This window comes from Alosa pseudoharengus, unplaced genomic scaffold (genome assembly GCF_046254945.1).
Source record: "Alosa pseudoharengus isolate Yale_2024_CS ecotype anadromous, Long Island Sound unplaced genomic scaffold, YU_APseudo_1.1 YU_APseudo_1.1_scf_10, whole genome shotgun sequence".
NCBI lineage: Eukaryota > Metazoa > Chordata > Actinopteri > Clupeiformes > Clupeidae > Alosa > Alosa pseudoharengus.
The window spans coordinates 32966597-32972713 of NW_027468565.1; positions in this window are offsets into that span (position 1 = coordinate 32966597).

Sequence of the window (6117 nt, forward strand, 5' to 3'; positions counted from 1 at the left end):
CATGTTTTTACAAGGTTGGTTGTTACTGTATCACTGAAATGGATATTCATAAACAATGTACATAGGCCCAGTGTGCATATATAGATGACTGAGTGTACAGTTATGGCATGTATTGTTTAACCTACCGTAGATTTAATTGTTATGATTTACACATGAAACGATATGACTGGACTAAGGCCGTAGTCAACAAACATATTAAGGTAATTTTATCAGATGAAACTTGCAGTGGCACAATACGGTCATGATTCTGTGGATAGCGCAACAACAGTCCAGCTTACCATTTGGCCATTCTGGTACACCTGGACACACTTTTTTTGCGTTTGCATTTTCACCTGTTCTGATTACGTAAGTTCTAAGAAATAAGCACCAATAATGATCAAGAATCTTGTTTCTATTTTTCCACCTTTTTATAATTGAATTTCCTCGTTTTCTCACAAAAAACGAAAACGATCATATGATCATAAATGTGATCTCGAAGGGGTAAATGGCAAATAGGAACCATAAATGGATGTCTATATCATTAGTAATTCAGCTAGAGTGTGAATCTGTTAAGTATTTTTACATAAATTGTTATGGCTGTATTGATTTAAAAACCTAATAATGAGGTGGGTATACCAGACCCGGGAACATTGGCTAAGTAACAAAAATATGAACACCAATGAACACCAAGGTTTAAGATATGACAGGAGGCGAGTGTGAGAAAGATGGGGTGGGATCGCATTCAAACCTGGGTCCCAGAGGGCACTTGGACCCAGATGTGGTATGGATGCTGCAGTCGCTTGTAGCACTCGACCCCCAGAAATGGATCAGTTGTTTGGTTTCATAGTTAGTTTTATTTATTCAGCACCCAGAAAACCCTAACAAAATTGACTGTAAACCAGAATCATATAAATTTACCCTTTTACTCTTTTTTTCTGTGGAAATGGGTGGCAGCCATCTTGAAAACATGCAATTACAACCAAATGTAATGTTATTATCCAAAAATGTATTCAGATGTCATAAAGTTGCCAAATAAGCAAACACTTAATGAACTTGTTTTTGAAGGGGTTTAGCGGGATTTCCCCTGACAAAGAAACAAAAACCATGGAGGCATAAATAAATGTGCTCACCCTATGTTCCCCATGTTCCCCATGGGAGTAAGTAACTCATAGTTGTATTTATAGCTAGCTTATTTATTTATTTACAGAAAATCAAACTAAATATCTTGCAAAGAGCACAGAGAATAATGCAAAGTAAAAGAACCAGCAAATACACTCTGGACACCAACAGCTATCTAATGTGCCAAGTGTAGCAAGTAGTCAATAATATGATCAAATAATGGTCAATGCTGTTTAATGTAATAATGATGCAATGCAGTGCTGTTCCAAAACCTGACCTTTAGCTAGAGATTGGAGTTTGAGTGGTTGCGTATGATAACGTTATAACGTGACAGCGAATGCTAAAGAGGCTGATCGTGACCAGGCATAGCTAAAGAGCCAGTTGGTCTGACTTTGCTCAGAACATATGGAGCAGTCAATTGATTATATAATATCAAGTGATGATTCAAGGCTGTGAGCTGCGGTCTGTGTATGCTAGCATTGCACTCAATGCTTTCAACCAGTGAGTGCCAAAATCTAATGCATTGTAATTGATTTTTTCTTCCCCCAAAATGCCAGTTATGATGTAATGTAATCAATGCTGTCTAAATGACCATTCACAGGGCCCTGAAAATTCAAATTGGTTTTAGTGGCATGCTTTTTGGTCCTTGATGTATTCCAATGGACCTATAATGCTTAAGGCACCTGTTGCCAACGATGTCCAGTTGAATTGGCCCATACACAATAAATAATGTGGTATCATTATGTGTATGTAATGACCAAATACTGTAGGTAGTGACCTTGGTCTCTGAAAGGTTAATGGATTAGAAGAAAGCATTGGCATTGAAGTGGGCAACAATGTTTCTCATCCTTTAATTTGTTCAAGGATTTGGATTGTAAATGTGACCATAGCCTAGACCTCAGTCCACATTCTATTGTCACCCTTTTAAATGTGTCCATTGTCTCCTTTTACAGTGGGGCTTCCATCAAATGGAAAAGCTGGTGTCAAGTGGCCTGTTTAAAACGTTGCAGGAGACTCTACCCTCAACAGACGCCACAGAAATAACGTTCACACAAAAGGCATGCAGGAAACCATGACTAGGTCACTGGCTAGACGACTAGGCTGTGCTGCCCGTACTCACACACACTCAAAATCTTCTCCATGGTTCTGTAAATTACATTAGATGGTTCTTACTTTTATTCTTTAATTCAAGTAATTTGCAGAAGCCCCTAGCATATCAATTATTATATTATATATATTTTTTTCTAATGGTCTAAACATGTATTCATTTTCGGCATAAAACAAAAGCTTTTTAACAATTAGCATAAAATAGCAATTTCACACTCCTCTTCGCCTCCTGACAGCCCACTAGCTGATTCCAGTGTGTCAGTGTGATGAATGTTCCATGCTTTGACACATTTGCCCTCTTCCATATGTTTTCACCTCATTTTGTTTGCTAACTGGAAATTCACTAAGAACAGTTACATGGGCATCAATTATCAGTCAGGGTACATACTGTAACAGAGAAAGAGCCTTGCTGAAAAGAAAATTGACCTGTCTAGACAAGCGTTTGTATGTGTGTGTGTGTGTGTGTGTGTTTGTGTGTGTGTTTGTGTGTGAGTGTGTGTGTGTGTGTGTGTGTGTGTGTGTGTGTGTGTGTGTGTGTATGGATATGCGTGTGCATGTGTGTGTGTGTCTGTGTGTGCTTGTGTGTGTGTGTGTGTGTGTGTTTGTGTGCGTTTCAAAGCAACACTCCTGGGGGATTGCCTTAGTGTTTATGTAGCAGACCCACCTCGATACCTCAAAAAACATGTTAACACTGAGTGGGGTAGAATGTTACTGTCTGCATCCCTAACAAATTACCTCATGTTGATTTTCCACAACGCGTGAATAGCAGTTTTGGGGGAAGGTTCACATCCACACGAAAGCTACTGTTGTCATGGACACACAAGATTACTGACATCCTTATTCATTTATTAAAAAAAACAACAACAACCAAAAAAACACACCAAACGTCCGGCAATGGAGACAACAAATCACCAAACAAACAGAGGTGCAGGGCGAAAAACAGAGAGTAACTGTGGGATGGCCATAAAAGAGCTTAAAGGAGTGCTGGGTTTTTAACACTCTATAAGCACTAGATTGGGCTCGCCTTGTCTGTCTGTAAAAGTCTGGGCACTGTTCATTTGCTTTAAGTAAGCTGTTGAGTGCCCAAGTCCTTTTTCCATTTTTTAACTCGGCAGCTGCTTTCCTCAAGATTTGCCCTACACTGGTTGGATGCACACACACACACACACACAAACACACACACACACACACAGCATGCACATACATAATCATAGAAGATCATATATATATATATTATAATTATTTTAATATATAATTTTTTCATCACATACTGACACACAGCTAGGTTATACACGCACACACACACACACAAACAGAGAGAGAGAGAGAGAGAGAGACAGAGATTAGGAAAGAGAAGAAAAGAGAGAGCTGCATACAGTTACACACAATAAGAACTATTTCAAACAACGCGCTGATTATAAAACTGAACAGGATAACACAGCATAATGTAATTCCATTACTTCTCCACGGCAGTGCCTCTATTTTGGTCCGGCTCAGTCTGGACAAGAAAGACACACAACATGGAAACTTTGTTGCCATGGTGAAGGAAAACAAACTGTGAGTGTGAATGGTCTGTGCGCTTTTCAGTCCCTGGCCCATGTCCAGCACATGCTCTTAAAAAACACACAGTCCAGCGTTCCGACTGTTCCATTCAGCACCCCCCCCCCCCCCCCCACCCCCTCACACACACAACCAAAAATGTTTGGTTACAATTTCTGCTAGTGCCAATAAAGAAGAATCTCTCTCTCTCTCTCTCTCTCTCTCTCTCTCTCTGTACATATGTGTGTGTGTGTGTGTGTGTGTGTGTGTGTGTGTCAAGGCCATGCATGGACTCAACGTTGGGGGAATCAGTTCCTGCCATTCTATTCTCTGTAATCAGGTTTCTTTACTAAACTGAGATCATCTCATCTATGCATTCTCTTTTTCTGTCAGTTATTTATCCATTTAACATACCATTTGACAGTTTGTAGCAAGTCATTATTTTGGACATTTTTGAATATTGGGCGGGACATGTCTTGGGGCAGGTCTATTCTTAAGCTTTTCTCATCACTTGGAGCTTTTATCTTTGCAGTTACTTTGGATTTCTTAAGCTTTTGTCTTTGCGATTTCTTGGATTTCCGTGTATGAGTGAGTATGTGTGTGCGTGTGTGTTTGTGTGTGTGTGAGTGTGTATGTGTGTGTGTGTGTACATCCTCAAGGCCTGGCTATGTAGCAAGGGGCAATGGAAACAACCCCCAACCCACTTCAACCCCCCCCCCCCACACACACACACACACACACACCTCCAGCCGTCTCAGCTCCTGTTTCCTGCTCTGTGGCCTTCCTCTCTGGGTTTCCCTCCAGTGCTGTGTTTTCCATTATATGACGGATCTCTACCCGGCAGCTCTTTCTCAGACTGGGTAATCATATAGGACAGCCTCAATACCAACCCAAAAACCTCAACCATTGCACCCATCCCAAAGAAACCCCGGCCCTCAGACCCCAACCACTGTCGACCAATTGCACTCACACCCATAATCATGAAATGCCTGGAAAAAAATAATCCTCCACCTCATCCTGCCAACCGTGAGAGAACACCTGGACCCACATCGAGTTCCATACAGACCCAGATGAGGTAGGGAGGGCGCAGTGGCATGCCTTCTCCATCTCATCCTTCAACACCTACAAACACCAGGCAACAGTGCTTTTCATTGACTTCAGTTCCGTTTTCAACACAATCCAACGTCATCAGCTCATCAAGAAATCACATCACCTCAACATCCCCCCACCTCTCGTCCACTGGATCCATAACTTCCTCAGCAACAGAGAACAGCAGACCGTGAGAATTGGCTCACATTTTTGGCTGTGTTCTCAGCCCCTTCCTCTACACCCTGTACACCAACGACTGCAATAGCCCATCACCCGTCACTACCACCTACTAATGCGCTGATGACACTGCCATAGTTGGATTACTCAACAACAACAACTCCATCACAGCATACCAGGACTCAATTTCACAGTTTTCATAATGGTGTCAGGACAATTACCTTCAACTAAACATAGACAAAACAAAAGAGCTGGTCATCCACACATCCAAATCACCACCTGGACTGAACCATACACATCCACAGCCAACCAGTTGAACAGGTCAGCAGCTTTAAATACCTGGGACTCATTATAGTCAATAAACTCAACTTCAAGGAACATGCCACTGCCATCCAGAAACGGGCACAACAAAGACTACATGTCATACGCAAACTGAAAGCCCTCTCTGTTGCCCCCCCACTTCCTGCTCCTACAAAAGCATCATCCAACCCACCCTGCTGTACTGCTCAGTGCTCACCCTGTTTTTACACAATGCTAACCGTCACCTGCAAAAACAAACTCACTAACATCACATATATTGCCTCCAAGATAATCAGTCTCCCCACACCCAGCCTATCAGACATGAATGACAGAGCCATCACACGCCTAGCACGTACAATAGCACTGACACAGACCATCCCCTGAATCAATTCTTTACACTACTTCCATCTGGCCGCAGATTCAGAGCACTGAACTGGACTAAAGCCTATTTAAAAAAAAAATGTCCCCATCGCCATTACAGTGCTGAACAAACTGTAATACTACCACCACCACCTCAGTTGTTTTGTAGCTTTCACATTTTATGTGTCTATGTGGGTGTCTTAATGTGATGTGTTTCTTTGTGTTGAATGAGGATGGAATATATGTTACTGTTATACATCATATGCTATATGTGCTGTGCCGATGAGATATATGTCACATGAGTGGATGGGATATATGTGTTACATGTTTTATGTGTTTATGTTGCTGTGCTATGGAACATGAAAAACTGCCCCCATGTCTCAAAACGCTATACTGTTTGGTCTATTCTGGGTTTTGGAATAATGTTTGCCCTCAAAGAACAATATA